Raw genomic sequence first — 19,766 nt, forward strand, 5'->3', positions numbered from 1 at the left:
TTCCAAAATGCGTCACCGCATATTTATCTAAATTAAACTCCATCTGCCACTCTTCAGCCCATTGGCCCATCTGATCAAGGTCCCATTGTACCTTATGGAGATAGGAGTCATTTGTGGGCAGGTCCTGGAGACCCTGCTTGGTGGCATGGTGCCAACACAGGACTTTCTCCTCCCTCAGGACCTGCAGTCAAGGCCATGACACAACTCTATGCCTGGTCCAAGATTGTCAACTAGAATAAAGCTGTCTCACCTCCTGATGAAGGTCGAAATGTCGATTTTCCTGCTCCTCAGATGCTGCCTGACCTGCTGTGCTTTTCCAGCACCACTCTAATCTAGACTCTGAACTCCAGCATCTGCAGTTCTTATTTTCACCTCTGGAGAGATGCCCTGTGCTTTGGAAGAAGGTTAATGCCCTTCTCCACTTCACTGGTGTAACTTCAAGCATCTTCCCTTTGATACTTCACACTTGCTCTATCTCTGCTACTGTACCCAGCTCTCACCAGGTCTTACGCTCTACCACTTTTACTAATAACTACAACATCTTCTCTCATTCATTGCCACCCAGCCCGACTCCTGACACCATTAACCCTGCATGCCCTCTGCTCTGCCTTCTCCCTCACTCACAGCAATTCCTCACCTATAGTAAAAGTTACAGCCATGCCACTAACTTCCATCTCGCTTAATACTTGACTCTCTCTCTCACCCCTTGAAGAAAACAGCTTATAATAGGGCAGAAAGATTCAAGATTGGTGGCGTACTGTACATCAATCAATCAGCTCCTCATGTCTTTGAGGAGAGGATCCACACTCTGTGCTGACCTAGGCCTGGACTGATATCAGAGGCTGCCCTTTGAATAACCGTGCCAAGAACCCAAGCCAAAAGTTCTCCTCTTTTACTTGACTGACGCCTACTGGCAACAATGCCAAGCTTCCTGACTTTATGCCTATGCAAAACGTGAGGTAAGATTGCAGTCATACAAGCCTTGTCTATCTGGCTGAGGGGGCAAAGTACAAAAGGTAAGGCAATGCAAGGCAGGGATGCTGTTAGAATGCAGGTAGGCACCGAGTGAGTGAACACTAGGTCAGTAAAGAAGAACCCAGATGTGTAGCCTGGTTCTGTTCAAGAGTTGGATACATGTCCCTGAATGCAGTGTCCTTGCAACAATATTACCATGATAATTACCAGTGCATTCCGAGGTACAGCACTGAAGTACAGATGCATCCTGTAAGTAAATCAGAGATGTGCCATGAAGGCTGTTAGAATGTTGGATGTCAACGTCCATAGATATGGGAAGTGTGTGCCAGTACCCATTGGCTATGCCTTGAGGTGTTGGTGCCCATGTCCAATATGGAGGTCATTCAGAGCATGCTGAGCGCTGAAGCCACCAGTAGCCACTCTGTAGTCCATTTCAAGAATTCCTGATGTTGAGTTTGGTAAGATGGGAGGGTGAATATTAAATAAGCAAATTGGCTGTTAACAAGGCATTTGTTTATTTGGAACTACAAGCTTTTGGAACGCTGCTCCTTCATCAGGTATGTGGTGAGGCATGATCATAGGTTCAATGATCCTGCCCCACCAGCCACCTGACGAACCTGGGGTTGTGTGATTTAATTTTGTCCACCCCAGTCCAACGCCGGTTTCTCTACATCACAACAAGGCATTTAGCAAGCCATAAATTGGCCGTTAATTGACAACTTGCCACCACCTAGTGAGAATCTTGCTATGCTGCTTGTGAAAAACCTGAAAGAATATGCGAGTTGTTCCTGACATCAAAATGGGTCATGCCAAATTTATCAATCAATTCTGTGACACATCTCACCTCTATAAGATTGTGTCCATGATTCTTATTATGAAGGGCCACCCTTAAAATGGCAGAATACATTCTCTTTTGAAAACTTACTATTAGTTGCTACGCAAACCTCTCTGATAACATTATATTATCACGTTTAGTTGTCATGTTTATCTTTTAAAAAGTAATAAACTCACCTCTCTACACTTAACCCTAAAATTGTACCACTTCGAAGTTCTCTCTTGCTACTGAGCTAAGTGGAATTCTCAATAGGTAGCAGCCATCAGTATAACTTAAGTTTGCTCTTTGCACTTGCTGATTTACTGATAGACATATTTACCATACAAGAAATGTTGTACATGAAGGAGTTTGTCACTGTTGTCAAGTTTATGATCAATATTTGATATGTATCTATGAAAGGATAGTTAAAAATGTGAATAGAAGTAACATGGATAAACTGATTATGATGAATAGACAGATGCCATAGGCAGCTGAGCAAAAATTGACATGGAGAAAGCATGAACAATAAAATTATTCAGGAGTTGGATGCAGCTGTATCTAGCAGATGTACAAATTTAAATAAGGAATCTGATACTGCAGCATGGGAGGTGGAAAATTTGCATCTCTAGTGTGTAAAATCATGTGCAAGCTCTGAGTGGCTGTTCACATCTATAAATTGGTTCTTTCCTTTGCTCATATGCACATATATAATATATTAAAATGAGAATGGTACACAATAGCACTGATTGTACCTATTTTGGGAAAATGGCTGCACAAGGCTAGTGACTACAGGCTGACAAGATGAGCAGTTGTTTATTATGTTTATTCAAAATTTCAAAACAGACTTCATGTTGATGGATTCTGAGCAGAACCGCAGGGTTGGGGTCCACAGCTGAACTTGTTTTCACTCGAAAGAAGATGATGGGGAGGCAAGGTCCTAGTATTTAAAATACTGACAGGCATGGATGATGCAAACAGAAGCAAGACATTTAACTTTGACAGTGATGGCAGAATGAAAGAACTTGCAATCAAAATTAACCAGCTTCACATCGGACAAAAAGATTGGGCTCTGATGTATCAGTGAATGGATTTTGAGTTAGTTAAAATTGGACCTTCGTAAATAGTGGTTACAGCCACTGAGGAGTCACTTGCTAGTAATGGAGGGCATTCAGAAAGGAATAAAAATGCAGATATGGGGGAGGGGGGAGATTGATGGACAGCTTTTCTTGAATCTGTTTTAAGATCAAAGATCATTTACTTCAGGCGATTAAATAGGTGGGCGGAGTCCATGATACAATACATTCAATACAATTTCAGTAGCAGGAACTAGTTTGAGGTGCAAAACTTTTTTTTCATCATTCCTTTTTTTTTGTCATTTGTTTTCCCTTGCACCGGCAGGGGGGAATTTAATTAGGAAATTTAAAGGCTGCCAAGGCACTTTTTCAGCATGTAATTACACAGCAGAAGACTGTGCACTAATGCTATGCAGGTGGGCATAATCAGGACAACAATAAAGTGAGCAATTTCTGACTGTGATTGACTTCACACATGCATAAAAATTAACTGCAAACATTCAGATGATCAACTATTGAAAAAAGTGTATAGACAAAGCGAGTACGGATCAGTATGGATCAATCAAAGGCTCAAATGAATGACATCCGTTACACTAGAGTTGTCCAACATACCAGCCACTGTTACTGGCAGAAAAAGACTACCTTCTGCGACCATTGATCCATTATGCAAGCCCCTGACTGAGGCAGAGTGTAGGTACAATGCGTGGCCATGATGAAGCAGACTCTAGGCTGATTGAAGATGAGCCAGATGAGGGGGTGGGGGTGGGCAGTGGTGGTATTACCATTACCATGATAGAGCAGTGCTGTGTCAGGCATTACAAACCCAAACAGGACTTCACTGACATCTGGCTCCAGTAGATGAGAGTGACTTATAGTGATCATTGACTATAAAGGTATTGGCGCTTGACATGCAAGCAGTTTATTTCTAACCTGAAAGGCAAATATAGCTTCTGATTGTTTGACTTCTGTAGAATTTTGGCATTGATGAATAAAGCTGTACATTTGGAACCATTTAAAGTATTTTTCTGTATGTGATGATGCCTCATTGAATAATGATATGTTGCTGGGCTATTGCACCTTGGGAAAAGAGTAACAATGACTTGGAGGCTTGTAAGAGGGTATGTGGTTAAGACAGGTACATTGTACTCACACCATGCTAGTTGGAGGACTGTGCCATTGTACATATAAGGAAGTGTTAGTTGTGCCACCTACATGCCATGAAACATGATGGTTTGTGGCTGCTCTCCCACTGCAGGCAATTAATACCCTGTAGTGGGAAAAAACAAAGTGATAGGGACTCTTAAACAAGTATTTTGCATTTGTCTTCACATTAAAAGGCACGGAATGTATGCAAAGCCCATGGTAGGCTCATTCAGAAGGTCAGGAGAAATGGGATACAAGGGAACTTAGCTGTCTGGATACAGAATTGGCTGGCCAACAGAAGGTAGCAAGTGGTAGTAGAAAGAAAATATTCTGCCTGGAAGTCAGTGGTGAGTGGTGTTCCACAGGGCTCTGTCCTTGGGCCTCTACTGTTTGTAATTTTTACTAATGACTTGGATGAGGGGATTGAAGGATGGGTCAGCAAGTTTGCAGACGACACAAAGGTTGGAGGTGTCGTTGACAGAAAAGAGGGCTGTTGTAGGCTGCAGCGGGACATTGACAGGATACAAAGATGGGCTGAGAGGTGACAGATGGAGTTCAACCTGGATAAATGCAAGGTGATGCATTTTGGAAGGTAGAATTTGAAAGCTGAGCGTAGGATTAAGGATAGGATTCTTGGCAGTGTGGAGGAACAGAGGAATTTTGGTGTGCAGGTACATAGATCCCTTAAAATGGCCACCTAAGTGGACAGGGTTGTTAAGAAAGCATATGCTTTCATTAACAGGGGGTTTGAGTTTAAGAGTCGTGAGATCTTGTTGCAACTCTATAAAACTTTGGTTAGATCGCACTTGGAATACTGCGTCCAGTTCTGGTTGCCCTATTATAGGAAAGATGTGGATGCTTTGGAGCGGGTTCAGAGAAGGTTTACCAGAATGCTGCCTGGACTGGAGGGCTTATCTTATGAAGAGAGGTTGACTGAGCTCGGACATTTTTCATTGGAGAAATGGAGGAGGAGAGGGGACTTAATTGAGGTATGCAAGATAATGAGAGGCATAGATAGAGTCGATAGCCAGAGACTATTTCCCAGAGCAGAAATGGCTAATGTGAGGGGTCATAGTTTTAAGCTGGTTGGAGGAAAGTATAGAGGGGATGTCAGAGGCGGGTTCTTTACACAGAGAGTTGTGAGAGCATGGAATGCGTTGCCAGCAGCTGTTGTGGAAGCAAGGTCATTGGGGACATTTAAGAGACTGCTGGACATGCATATGGTCACAGAAATTTGAGGGTGCATACATAAGGATCAATGGTCAGCAGAACATCGTGGGCTGAAGGGCCTGTTCTGTGCTGTACTGTTCAATGTTCTATGTTCTAATGATAGAAAATCAAGAGACAAAGATCAAGAGAAACTAAAACTATCATGACCACTTGAGAAAATTTAATAATGGAACTTAAGGCTGATATGTCATCTGGACCTGATGTTCTGTATTCACAGGGTCTCAAAGAAAGTGACTGTAGACCCAGTGAAATGACTGATTGCAACCTTCCAAAATTCCCAACATTTTGGCAAGGTCTCAACATTTAGGAAAATTATGCATGTAACAACAATTCAGGAAAGGAAGGAAACAGAAAGGAGGAAACTACAGGCCAGATAATCTAACATTTGTCATTGGGAAACACACAAATCAATTATTAAGGAAATAGCAGCAGAATAACTAGAAAATCCTAATAAGACCAGGCAAAGTCAAATGGTTTATGGTTTTCATAGAAACCCTAAAGTCTGGAAACAGGTCACTCAAACCATCAAGTCCACATGCACCCTCTGAAGAGCATCCCACCCAAATCCACCCACTATCTCTGTAACCCAGCATTTCCCATGGTTAAACCACCTAACCTATGGATCGCTGAACACTGTGGGCAATTTATCATGGCCAATCCACCTAACCTTGACTGTGGTAGGAAACTGAGCACTTGGAGGAAACCCACACAGACACTGGGAGAATGTGCATATTCTACATTGACAGAGGGCTGAGGGTGGAATCAAACCTGGGTCCCTGGCACTGTGGGGTAGCAATGCTAACCACTGAACCACTATGCTACCCTTATGAAAGGGAAGTCATGTTTGAAGATTTGTTACAGTTCTTGGGGCTGTATCATACAGAGTAAATAAAGGAGAACCCATAAATGCGTTTGATAAGGTGTCATTTAAAATGTAACTACCAAAAATAAAAGCTTGTGGTATTAGATGCGATGTTTTAGCATGGATAGAAGATTGGTTAATTAACAAAAACAGAGTTAGAATAAATGCGTCATTTTCAGGTTGGCAGGTTGTATCCAGTCAAGTTCCACGGGGATCTATCCTGGGGTCTCAACTATTTTTGATTTATGTCACCAACTTTGATGAAGGGCCTGATGGCATTATCACCAAATTTGCTGTTCATACAAAGATAGGCAGAAAAGTAACATGTGAGAAAGATGCAAATAATCTGTAATGGGATACAGATTAAGTGAATGGGGGAAAATATGGCAGATATGGAAAATTATGAAATTGGCCAATTTTGCAGGAGGAATAGAAAAGCAGACTGTCATTTAAATAGACAGCAAGATGCTGCAGTACAGTGGAGATTTGGGTGACCTTGTACATGAATTGCAAAACTTTAGCTTGCAGGTGCAGAAAGTAATTAGGAAAACAAATATGTAGTTAGCCTTTATAACAGACTTTTCACTGTGCTTAGGTACATGCGATAACAATAAATCAAATCAAAACCAAATCAAAGGGAATGGAGAAGTCTTTCAAAAGCTGTCAAGAATTTTGTTGAGATTGCGTCTGAAGTATTGTACTGGTTTGATCCTTTAACTTAAAGAAGGTATTATGATCTCAATGGAGAACAGTAACTTTTAAAAAGAAATTGATGCTCTGAGTTATTATTTGAAACCATGTATTCCACAAGATTTCATATTTTAAACAAGAACCTTTACTTACAAGAGTTATACAAAGCAAGCACAACTCACTTAAAGTCATTTTCATAAATACTTCTACTCGAAAACAGGACATTGCAATAGAATACATCTCATTTTATTTTAATTTTCACCCAGGCATTTCCCTTATTCACAAAATCTCCACCTTTCCTGGGATCAGACAAAGGAGTGCCATAGCTCTCAGGAATTTAATTCAATTCTTGTCAGTGATCACACTATAAACTGAGGAATGAGGTCTCGGAGCCCTTACACTAGAGTTAGATGATTGCTCCAACTCTCCTTCAACAGCTCACAATTGTCAATACATTAGCTCAAACATAAACTTCACTGAATTCTGGCTTAGAGACTCCAAATCAGAAAACCTCTGCTCTTGTACTACTGTTTCCACTTGCTTTAGAATTCCTGGTGAATTCTCTCATTTCCATTTCTAGACTAAAAGCTATACTCCAAAAGCTTATGAAATTAAACCTCCCTAATAAGATATATATAGCCAACTTTGTTTTAACCAGCACCTTAATCAACTGGCACTCTTGAAAAACCAGCAAAAATTATACATCTTAAACATTGCAATCCACCTCAATACCCGCGTATTTATGCTGTAAATAATGTATAACGGAGATGTACATACTTCCTGCATTACATTTCTCCTACTTACTGTGTGATTTCACATTGATTTCAGGAGGTGTAGAGATGTGTTTACATAAAAGTTTTAAGGGATGTTGATGGCTCGAAGCTTTGCTTGGTCAGGGTTTACTGCAGTTACATTACAACTTGTTTATCCTGAATTTTTGATCAACTGCCATACTCCTGGTCCCATAGGTGCTGGTTAATAAAGAGTTTGCTGTACCTGCCTTGGAAGCAGTACAGAGGAGATTCACTAGGCTGAGTCCTGGCATGAAGAGATTGTCTAATGAGGAATGATTGAGCTTGTACTCATTAGAGTTTAGAGGTGTGAGAGGTAACATTACTTAAACGTGTTAGATTCTGCAGCAGCTTGGCAGGATGGATGCTGAGATGATGTTTCCTTTCATGGAAGAATCTGGAACTAGTACTGTTGAAAACTAAAGGATTGTCCATTTAAAACTGAACTGAGAAGGAATTTTCTCTTCTAACAGATCCATTTATTTGGAATTCTCTTCTACAGTGGAGCCAGGGTCATTGAATATGTTCAAGATTATGGTTGGCAGGTTTTTGATCTGCAAAGGAATTAAGAGTTATGGGTGACAAGCAGGAAAGTGAAGTTAAGACCATTATCAAACTGGCAACCATCTTATCGAATGACAGAGTGGGATTGATGAGCTCATTAGTCAAATCTTGCTCATATTTTTTATAACTTGATGATATTATGATTTTAAATGTTTGCTTTCGTAGACTGATGTACAACTTCAATCCTGGTGTTGGTATGGCATCATTGGCTGTTGTTCAAGACTATGTCAAAGGGATCATGGGCCAGAACTTGAAAATAATTTTCATTCTATGATAACATAGAATGAAAGTCAGGGAAACTTCATTCTTCCCTGAACTTCAATAATGACAACAACAAAAAAGGCTGCTTCCAAAGTAGCTGGATGTTGTCACGAAATAATTTTATAACAGCGGTCATAATCGTTGTTTAATTGGATTGCAGTGTTCAGTTCCATTGAGACTTGGCAAATGTTTTCATCTGTTAAATAAATCTAAAGAATTGGTCACCTTTGCAAGCCACTGATGGCATTGCAGGACTAGATGTGCCCTTCAACCTCCAGGAAATGACATATTTCTGTCTCTTCTTTCCTGATGAATCTGAGCTTCCAATAACAGATCTCCTCTAACAGCACAAATGCAGCATTAACCTTTCAGATGCCTCTCACGTGCAATGTGGACTAATGTGTGTCGAAGATAATTCTACCTGCCACAAAAAGTGCAAAATGCTTTGCTATGTAGTTCCAGAAGTTGTGTTTATTTTTCCAGTAGTATCTTGAAAAGGGAGCAGTTCTGCCCCAAAAGCACCTAAACAATGCTAACAGTGCTTTAAACTACAGCTCATTTCATCTAAAAATGTGTAGTTTTAATTAACAGTAGCCACACAGCATCAGCTATCTCATCACCACAGAGAAAGAAGCAAGAAATCATGTATAAATCAGCTTTGGAATAAGGGGGAAATTTCATGAATGCACACGAGGATAAAAATGCTGGTAGCCAGGGCAAAGGTTGTTAATAATTTTAATACATTTTACATCCTTGCAAAGTGTGCTTGGGTAGCAAAATGCCCGGTAAATAATGTTTGATGGAATACTTGTTGAAGCAGTAGAAAAAAATGTGAACGTGCAGCACTCATATTAAATATTTAATGGTGGGAAAACAGCTAACTGGGTTGGGTGGTGAGGTAAGCTACATTGCTGTCCGTGCCTCCAAGTGCAGCAAAAGGACTCCATGGTTTAATAGACCCTATTCTGAACATGGGCATTGTCAGTCAGACAGTGCATCATAACTGAACTCACAAGCTCTCTTCACTTTCCTAATCTCATGTAGGAAAGACTTAATTTACATAAAGGTTAAGAAAAAAGAAATTACTTTCAAATATGGGAAGTGCTAAAAGAGAATAGCGACAGAAAAAGGAACTGCATTCACGGCTCATCATTATGAACCAGTGTGTGAATGCAAGTTCCGTAAAGACTCCAGAAAGATGTGTTTTTAAACATGAGCTAAGACAAGGATCTCAGCAAGCTGGTTTCATAATAAATGTATGTAATCATAATCGGGCCAAAACTGGCTCAGAGCCCCCATTCTTAACCGAAGAAACTGGTGATCTATGACCACAATATAAAACACAGAACAAACACAGTTTAGGGAATGCATCAGAAAAGTTCCTGTTGTGCTGGATTAAGGAGGTGGCTGACCAAGGGGTCAGATGGATGATTATCTGGAAAATGAAAAGCATTCCAGGTTATTTTTTAAAAAATCCTCTCACAGGATGTGGGCATCTCTGGTGAGGCCAGCATTTATTGCCCATCCCTAATTACCCAAATAGCAGTTAAGAGTCAATCACATTGTTGTTGGTCTGAAGTGATATGTAGGCCATATGTCTGCGTGGGTGCTCCGGTTTCCTCCCACAGTCCAAAGCTGTGCGGGTCAGGTGAATTGGCTATGCTAAATTACCCGTAGTGTTAGGTAAGGGGTAAATGTGGGGGTATGGGTAGGTTGCGCTTCGGCGGGTCGGTGTGGACTTGTTGGGCCGAAGGGCCTGTTTCCACACTGTAAGTAATCTAATCTAATCTAACCTAATCTAATCTAATCTAATCTAAAAACCAGGTAAGGATGGCAGTTTCTTTCCCTAAAGAACATTAGTGAATTAGGTAGGTTTGTCCTGACAATCGGCAATGGATACATGGTCATCATTAAACTCTTAATTCCAGATTTGTTTTAATATTAAATTCCACCATCTGCCATGGAGGGATTCAAGCCTGGGGCCCCAGGATTTTTCCTGAGTCTCTGGATTAATAATCCAGCAATAATAGCACGAGGCCATCACCTCCATTATGTTATTGTTATTAAATATTTCCGGGCCCACCAGTCTTTTCTCAGCGAACAGGATCTGTAACTGAAGTTGTAAGGGGAATTGACTGAATTGTCCAGCCCACTTTTGCAAAGTAGTCAACAATTTAAGGACTATAATTAACTGCAGCCAGAGAGCACAGTTATTGTGCTTGAAGTTGAACTCTCCTCACGACTTGGGAAGCTTCCAACACGTGAACCGTATCCATGGGACTGAACTTTATGGCAGGGGATGGTCTCAAATATGTTCTTGACTATTAAAGTCAGGGGGAAGTCCACCTTTGCTTGGTCATTTCACCCCTCAAACCACAACTCTTTAGTGACTGTAAGGCCATTTATCTGTTCATGATTGGCCTTCCACCCCTATCTGAGGAGAATGTTCCACCTCTGAAAGCTGACAGTTAGTCTCTGATCACAATAGCATCACCAAGAGCAGGAGCCACATCTCAGGCAGCAATTGGACCCTAAGAAGGTGTGTTACGATGGAGTTGAGCTTTAAGATAAGTCTGGGATTTCATCAGGCCTGGCCAGGAACTAGGGGGAAAACACAGGAACATGGATGTGACCAGTGTGGATCAGCCATGATCCTATTGAATGGTGACGCTGACTCAAGAGGCAGAATGGAGAAAGTGAGTACTGCAGATGCTGGAGATCAGAGCTGAAAATGTGTTGCTGGAAAAGCGCAGCAGGTCAGGCAGTATCCAAGGAGCAGGAGAATCGACATCTCAGGCATGAACCCTTCTTCAGGAATGAGGAGAGTGTGCCTGCTTGGCACACTCCTGCTCCTTGGATGCTGCCTGACCTGCTGCACTTTTCCAGCAACACATTTTCAGCTCAAGAGGCAGAATGGCCTACTCATATTACTATTTCTCATGATCTTATAAACCAACAGGGGGAGCAAGGGGACAGGGTGGACATGAGAGTGGGGAAGGAGAAATACAAGAGTGCAAAGATTTCAGGAGAATTTCCAATAGGTACAATTGGCATGCAAAGATGGGATAATACCACCAATCGTGTCCCCTCAACCAACTCCTGTAAAAGTCTCTCACTGTGAGTAAAATGCCAGGGTCTGAGGGAGGATACCCTTACGTGGCCATTAATTGGCCAATTATTGCTTAATTGATATATAGAGTCATAGAGTCCTACAGCAGGGAGACAGGCCCTTTGGCCAAAACTGGTCCATGTCGGCCAAAATATCTGTCCATGCTAATCCCATTTCCTTTCACTTGACCCATATCCTTCTAAATTCTTTCCTATCCATATATTTGTTCAAATGCCTTTAAATGTTGTTAATGTATCAGGCTCAGCCACTTCAACTGGCAGTTCATTCTATAAGCGTACCACCTTCTATGTAAAAATGTTGCCCCTCAGGTTCCCTTTTATTCTTTTTCCTTTTACTTTAAACTGATGCCTTCTAATTCCCCAACCTTGGGAAAAAGGCTGAGTACATTCACCCTACCCATGCCTCTCATGAACGCATACACCCCTTCAGTCTCTAACGCACTAAAGAAAAAGGTTGCAGCATCCAACCTCTCTCTATAACTCAGACCATTGAGTCCAAACAACATCCTTAAATTTCTTATGCACTCTTTCCAATTTAATACCATCCTTCCTATAACAAAGTGACCAAAACTGAACACAATACTCCACATGTGGCTCACCAACATCCTGTATAACTGTAACGTAACTTCCCAACTTCTATACGCAGTGCCCTGACTGATCAAGGCCAATGCGCCAAAAGCCTTCTTTATTGCCCTGTCTACCTGTGACTCCACTTTCAGAGAACTGTGAACCTGAAATCCAAGATCCCTCTGTTCCACAAAATTCCTTAAAGTCTTACCATTCACCATGAAATTCCTGCCCTGATTTGACTTTCCAAAATGCAAGACCTCACAGTTATCTATATTAAACTCCATTTATCATTTCTCCACCCACTTCCCCAGCTGATCAAGGTCCTGCTGCAATTTCTTATAACCTTCCCCACTATCCATGATACTGTCTATTTTAGTTGCATCAGCAAACGTACCAATCATGCCTTGTACATTCTTATCATTGATAAATAGATACCAAACTGTAATGAGCGCCACACCAATCCCTGAGGCACTCCACTAGCCACAGGTTTCCAGTCCGACAAGCATTCTTCTACTATTACCCACTGCTTCCTACCATCAAGCCAATTTTGTATAAAATTTGCCAGCTCGACCTGAATGCCTTACAATCTAATCTTCCAAAACAGCCTACCATGTGGAAACTTATCAAAGGCCTTACTGAAATCCAAATAGACCATATTTACCACCCTCGTCAATCTTCCTGGTCACTTCATCAAAAATGGTCAGACAGAGACTGACTTATCATGGTGCTGAATTTATAGTTTTCCTCAATGCTTGCCAGGCAGTGAGCATTAAAATGTTTCTTCTCTCCAATAGGAACTTGGAGTTCCAGAGGATGCTACCTCAAATTAACATTCTCAGCTATGTTCCACGATAAGGATCTCTTTCTTTCTCTTTCTCTCTCTCTCTCTCTCTATTCAGGTGCCTTGCCTGATGGTTTTGGACCTCTTTGTTCATCCCTAGTTACATTTGATAAGATACCTCAGTGGTTCATTGTTGACCTCTACAAATGGTGGACCAAAGGTCTCTGCCATCCTTACTGCCACCATTGGCAGATGTTGGAGGGATTTTGAAGTTGATGCTTAACTACCACATGATCAATACACCTTCTTTGGCCATTATGTCATGGAGGGAGATTTAGACCAGATCAGAGGCATGGACACTACCAGAGCACCAGAAGGCCTCCCTCTTCACCAGAAGCTATCTCAAAAAATGCCTTGACTAAATGCATCCACTTATCATTTTATAATGGCCTAAGTATTTTGTAAACTATCTTTCTAATAATTTCTGATCTTTCAACCAATTTGCTAACTTTACCAGTCAATTAACTTAGGCCAGCCACTTGTCTTTTGGGAAATCAACTTTGACCCTTTGTTGTTCTTAATACTTGTACAATCTTTAATCACTTTACCTTTCTGTGATCAACTGTTCTCAAACTCTCATACCAGGTTCTCTTCCACTACATGTCTGAGAAATTTCTCATTCTCTGTTAAACTGGAAGCACTTTGATCAAGGAAATAATAGTGAATGCATTTGTAATGCTGCTTTGATAGTATGCATTATGTAAATGTCAGTCAATCCTGGGATCGCTGCAATCTTACAATGTTATTACTCTGCAGTTTTTTTTAATGTTTCCCTGAGAAGTCTTCAGATTTCCATCATCACTCCTCTTCATGTTTCCATCCAAATCTAAGTCATACCTTTATTAGAGTTTCTGGGTTGAATTTGTACAAGTCATTGTTGTTATGAAGATGTAGGTATATCTTTAAGAGAGTTAAATGCAGCAGAACTACCGGACACAGCTCTCAGTAAGGCAACAATGTAGCACTGGGTCAAACAACTCGATTAGTTCTTTGCCTGGAGACTAAAACAAATTTTAAATTCAGCCAATCAGTTTAAATTATACACTGAAAAATATTAATTTCCAATCAAGTATGAATTGAGTATATTGACAATCTTCAAAGCCAATGACACAATCTGATGCTCTGGAGTATAAGACCAGTGGAAAATTGAACAGTTGAGAGGAGAACTGCCACGCCCTAACTTGTAACGGACTGCTTGAAAAAATATCTTTCTAAGAAGTACCTTTTTGATCAGTAACCTGCAACGCAGAAATTCCTAACTAGGAGAAAAGAAGACACAGGAAGCTCCGAAGGCAAGAACTTAAAGCTGTCTGGTTTTGAGATAAGAAGTGTTGTTTTGGTAAGTCTTAATTGGGAGTTTTATCAGATTAATATTATAGAAAAGAATGTAAAAGATAGGTTAGAGAAACAAATTGTAAGTTGTGGTTAGTTAATTATTCTCTGTTATACTTTAAGAAATAAAGTTGTTAATTTTACTTTACATAGTTTTTGGCCACTCAAATTTTACTGATTACTACAAGGAATAAATCTTTTCTGTGTTGCTGGTTTTAAATTGAGCAGGAGTGTTTACCCCATGTTGTAACATTGTGCAGAACGTGTTCCTCAGTGGAGCAGTATGAGCAGTGGTAAGAGAGTTGGGAAAATACGTTAGTCAGGAATATGCACAGAACTGATTCTACGATATGGCCAGTCATCTGTTGGGGCTGTCTGACCAAGTTGGTTAGCAGGAGAGTCTGTAGTCAGTCCTCAGGATCTGTGTAATGAACATCAACAGAAGAGGTGGAAATCAGGGAAATCAGGGACACTGGTAGAGAAAAGTGGGGCGGGGGGTCAGGTGAAACGGTTGGGAGGAAATCAAAGCTGCAAACTGTTGGCAGCAACCCCGGAATATTGACAGAACCAAGTCAGTAAAGAGGGAATTTCAACACCTGAGAAGTGGAGCTGATTGTGCATAGAAGGATATGGCATGATGTGAGAGCAGGGGATTATCGGCAGTGACCAAAACATTGCCCTTGGCTGGAAGAATGTGCATCATGATAGCGGGTAGAACTAAACTGCAGGGAGGGGGCTCAGTGGGGAAAGGATGAGAATTGCAGTTGTAGTTCAAGTGATTGGTGTCCATTTGGAAAATATGGGCTTTTCGGTTGTGGTGGGCTGACCAGGGTGTGCCAGGGTGTGAAACATGACTGTTAGTGGGCATGGAGAGTGTCAGAAGGCTAATGATCAGTCTCAGCTTGAGACTTATGGTACTTAGTGTGCTCTGCATGGCTTTCCCTAAGCCATCGATTCCTAATTGCACCCTACAAGTTTAACATGGCCACATTCATACCTGGAGTGGACAGAGTCCATGCTGTTTTTTTCTGTACGCTCCAGACAGAGAGTGCAGCGTAATCCTCTTATGCTGTGCTCTGCATGACTGAGCAAGCAAGGCGGGGAAATGGTGAAGGCCAACAAACTGGGTGAGGGAGCTCAGTCTTCTGAGGAGGATGAGGATGATCTTGTTGAGCAGGAAGAACAACATCTTCTGCAAGATGGAGTACAGTTGTGTCAGGCGCTCCAAGTCAAACACCTAGTTCCCGTAGACGAGAGCTGGGTACAGTCTTCAAGATGCAAGCAAATTGCTTCAGTTCTAAGAGGCAAATGCAGCTTCTGGCTTTTTGCTTTGGGTGTTGGTGAATAAAGGTGAATGTTTTGTGGTGATTGAAGTCTTTCCTGAATGTGATGCCCTCACATTGAAGAATGATGCAACATTGGGCTAAAGTACACACTGACAAAAGGGCAGCAGTATCTTTGAGGGTTGTGAGGAGGAATGTAGCTAAGGAGAGGTAGGCTGCGCAGCCTGGTGTGGTAGGTGTGAGAATGGGCAGCTGAACATGCAAGGAAGTGTCATCAATGTCCTCAATATGTCATGAGAGATATTGTTTCGTGGCTGCTGTGCACTATGTTCACAGTAAAGGGCAACTCTAGGCTGCCAACACTTGACCAGATGCACAGCCAGGGTTCAAAGATGGTGGTGGTGTCAGGGACACTGGCATATCCTGGATATTCTGCCAAAGGCAAATAAGTCTGGCTATGGTAGGTGGAAGAACCAGGCTAGCATCAGATGGGGGGAATGCCAGAGGGATGTGGCAGGTAGCTAATGAGGGGAGAATATTTGTTAGGCCTCATGGACAGACAGTCTACAGTGATCTTTATAATATATGCAAGAACAAAGGCAATACAGCAAAATGTTTAACTCTAAATTGTTTTAAAAGCACTCAATAGACCCCAAAATGTTGTGAAACCAATTTGCTGCTGTGAGAAATTGGAAATATATTAAATTGTATATCTTAGAATAAGTACAGAAATACTCAGTCAGAATTGTTATGTATTCCATAAGGCCGCATCAGCTAGGAAAATGTTTTCTGTCTCTCCAGAAATACACACAATCAGTCCCTGGAAATATCAAGCTCTCTTGGTTTAGGTTCCCACATTCTTATTTCTAAGATGGTGGGATGATGCCCTGTGTACCCAGTTATCTATGCAAGTCATAGAGTCATAGAGATATACAGCATGGAAACAGACCCTTTGATCCAACCTGTCCATGCCGACCAGATATCCTAACCCAATCTAGTCCCACCTGCCAGCACCTGGCCCATATCCCTCCAAACCCTTCCTCTTCGTATACCCATCCAAATGCCTCTTAAATGTTGCAACTGTACCAGCCTCCACCACGTTCTCATTCCATACATGTACAACCCTCTGTGTGAAAATGTTGCCCCTTAGGTCTTTTTATATCTTTCCCCTCTCACCCTAAACCTATGCCCTCTAGTTCTGGACAAAGGGCCAAGAAATGACCTTCATCATGACGTCATAGCATAAACTAAATACTGACTTTGAGCTGGAGGAGGGAGCTAACCACCCTGATATTTTGCAGCCTGATTTGTATTCATTGGTTAGAAAAGTTCAAACGAATGTTTGACATAGAATAAATATTGCTGATCAGAATTAAACAGGGGTGCTCTTTTCAAATGTCAGTACTCATCAGGAATCTGCCTTCTTTGCCTGAAAGATGGACAGAAAAGGAAAGAGGACTATGGGCAGAAACCTTCACAAGCTATTGAGTTCAGGATACTATGTGCCAATCATCCATTCATCCTCAGGTATCAATGATCCACCTTTAACTGTCACGGGCTGTGCACATTTCGTTCTATATAGCTATTATCATATATAATATGATGTCATATCTAAAGCTCTACTTCTTAATAAACTTAACAAAATATTATAAAACTACTTATAAATAGTTGCTTACTGTTTTTTTAGGAATAATGGGCCCCAAATTCCAAACCATACATTTTATCAGATCAAAGAAGAAAGTGTAAATGAGATAATTATATAAAGGTCAATTTGAGGTCAGCCCAGGAGGCTATGTTATAATGGAGGTGGGCAGAGAAAGTTTTGTGGTTTCACTTTAGCTGAGTGTTTGGAGGGAGAAGTTTTCAGTTGCAGTTTGTACCTCCTATGATCTCAGTTCACGGCTGAGACAAATGATTAATCAGGTGAAAATGAGGGAGGGTAAAGAATGCTGTACATTAATCACATGTGATTTTAATCTTAATGTAGATTAGGAAAGTCAGTCTGGCAAAGGAAACCCTGATGAAGAATTTGTTGCTGGAATAATATATGCTGGATTCAATCAGGGATTGGGCTATTTTGGATCTGGTGAAGTGTAGCCAGACATATTTAATAAATTATGTCAATGTGAAGCATATACTAGGAAATAGTAACCATAACATCATAGAATTCGGCAGTGAGTTTGAAAGGAAGGAATTTCAGTCAGAAATAACTATTCCTAGCTGAAATAAGGGTACTTACAAAGGAATGAGGGCAGAGCTGGTTAAAGTGGCATGGGAAATGGGAAAGGCTGGGGAATTAATAATGGAGAACAGGAAATAGCAGAAGAATTGAATAAATACTTTATATTAGTCTTCACAGTACAGAACAATAATATCATGCCAAAAGTAGAAGCAGAGGAAATCAATTCAGCAACAAAGACTGTTGAGGAGCAATGGCCGATGTTTAAGAAAATAGTTCATTTTTAAAGACATATTTCAGTGAGGAAGAAGGTTTCTAGGAAGGGGATAAACTAACCATGGTTAACCATGGAGATTAAGAATACCTTCAGATTGCAAGAAAAACATATAATGTAGCAAATATTCATGGTAAGCTAGAGAATTGAAACGTTTTAAAAACCAAAAAAAGACAGTCAAATGATAATAAACAAGGAGAAAATAAACTTTGAGGGTTAACATACAAATTTAAAATTTCATAATGGACAACAAGAGCTTCTTTAAAGATATGAAACGGGAGAAACTTAAATGAATATAGATTGATTAGAGAGTCAGGCTGGGGAATTAATAATGGAGAACAGGAAATAGCAGAAGAATTGAATAAATACTTTATATTAGTCTTCACAGTACGGAACAATAATATCATGCCAAAAGTAGAAGCAGAGGAAATAAATACAATAACTATCACTAGAGAAAAGGTGTTAGGGAAACTGACCATTTTAAAGACAAATATGTTCTTTGAACCTGATGGGATGGGCATCCTAGGTCATTAAAGGAAATAATCACGGAGATCATGGATGCACTGGTAATAATCTTCCAAGAAGCCTTAGATTTGGGAAAGGTCCCAGAGGATTGGAATTGGATGTATTCCCTGTAATTAAAATGTGAAGGGGACAAAAACAGGTAACTATAGGCCAGTTAGCTAAATGCCTGTTAGTGAGGAAATGTTAAAGTCTATTATAAAGGAAATTATAGCAGAGTATTTAGAAATGTTTATATGATCAGGCAGAGTCAGCATGGCTCAAGAAGGGGAAATTATGCCTGATAAATTTGCTAGAATTTTTATAGGAGGATTGATAAAGTTTAAGCAATGGATGCAATATTTGGATTTTGAGAAGTTGTTTGATAAGGTACCACACATTAGACCACTTAAGAAAATCAGTGCCCATTGGGTTGAAGGCAGCATATTAACATGAACAGAGAGCTGGCTAACTAAGAGAAGACAATGAGTTGGAATAAGGAAGACATATTCAGGATAGCAACCTGTAACTAATGATGTGCAACAGGGATCACTGCTGGGTTCACTATTATTTACAATATATATTAACAACTTGGAAGAGGAAAGTGACTGTTATAAAGCCAAGTTTATGGATGACAGAGATGGGGAGGCAGTGGTGAGGATGACACAAAGAGCCTGCAAAGGGATATATCTTCGAGTAAAAAGTGAGGTCTGCAGATGCTGGAGATCAGAGCTGAAAATGTGTTGCTGGTTAAAGCACAGCAGGTTAGGCAGCATCCAAGGAACAGGAAATTCGACGTTTCGGGCCAGAGCATTTCCTGATGAAGGGCTCTGGCCCGAAACGTCGAATTTCCTGTTCCTTGGATGCTGCCTAACCTGCTGTGCTTTAACCAGCAACACATTTTCAGCTCTGCAAAGGGATATAGTTAGGTTAAATAAGTGGACAGAAACTTGATAGATGGAATGGAATGTGGAGCAATGTGAGATTGTACCCTTTGGCAGAAAGAATACAAGAGCTGAATATTATTTAAATGGAGAGAAAGAGAGAGCAGAAAGCTACAGACCAGATGGAGTTGATAGTTGTCATCCAAAAATCACAAAGAGCTAGTATCTAAGTTCAGTGGGTAATAAACGTAAGTGGAACATTTATCTTTATTTCAAAGAAAATGGAGTATGAAAGTCAGGAGGTTTTGCTAAAATTAACTCAGACCTCAGCTGGAATAGAGTAGGCAGTTTGGTCCTCATTTCTAAGTAA

The sequence above is a fragment of the Hemiscyllium ocellatum genome, chromosome 10 (assembly GCF_020745735.1).
Source record: "Hemiscyllium ocellatum isolate sHemOce1 chromosome 10, sHemOce1.pat.X.cur, whole genome shotgun sequence".
Classification (NCBI taxonomy): Eukaryota; Metazoa; Chordata; class Chondrichthyes; order Orectolobiformes; family Hemiscylliidae; genus Hemiscyllium; species Hemiscyllium ocellatum.